This window comes from Gadus macrocephalus, chromosome 1 (genome assembly GCF_031168955.1).
Source record: "Gadus macrocephalus chromosome 1, ASM3116895v1".
In the NCBI taxonomy this organism is placed as follows: domain Eukaryota; kingdom Metazoa; phylum Chordata; class Actinopteri; order Gadiformes; family Gadidae; genus Gadus; species Gadus macrocephalus.
In genome coordinates this window covers 3,971,487-3,971,991 of record NC_082382.1, presented here as the reverse complement: position 1 = coordinate 3,971,991, position 505 = coordinate 3,971,487, and positions in this window count along the sequence as shown.

The window sequence follows — 505 nt, the reverse complement described above, 5'->3', positions numbered from 1 at the left end:
CGCTGTCAAGCGCCCTTACGCGCGCAGTCACGTCACACGCACCAACCTCGGCTAGAGCGGATCACAGCTGTTGTGATAGCCACAAGCTTGGCGATCATAAAAGCTAACCATTTCGGATGACGCAGACGTCCAGACGATTAAAATAATAATAATAATAATAATAATAATAATAGATCAAATTTATGTTTTGCTTTTACCAGTGCTCAAAGACGCCTCACAATCGCTTCATAAGCTAAATCATAAGAAGAAAAAAAGAAAAAAAAAGAAAAGCTAAACAAAACAAACGTAAACAAAACAAAAGTTTAAAAGTTAAAAGCAAGGGTGAAAAGGTGGGTTTTAAGGGCAGTTTTGAAAGATGAAAGAGTGTTGGCATTGCGGATGTCTTTGGGTAGGGCATTCCAGAGGGCAGGGGTGGCTGCAGCAAAGGCTCTGTCTCCCCAGGACTGGAGGTTGGTCCTGATGGGGTACAGGAGGTTGGCATCGGCGTACCTGAGACAACAGGTAG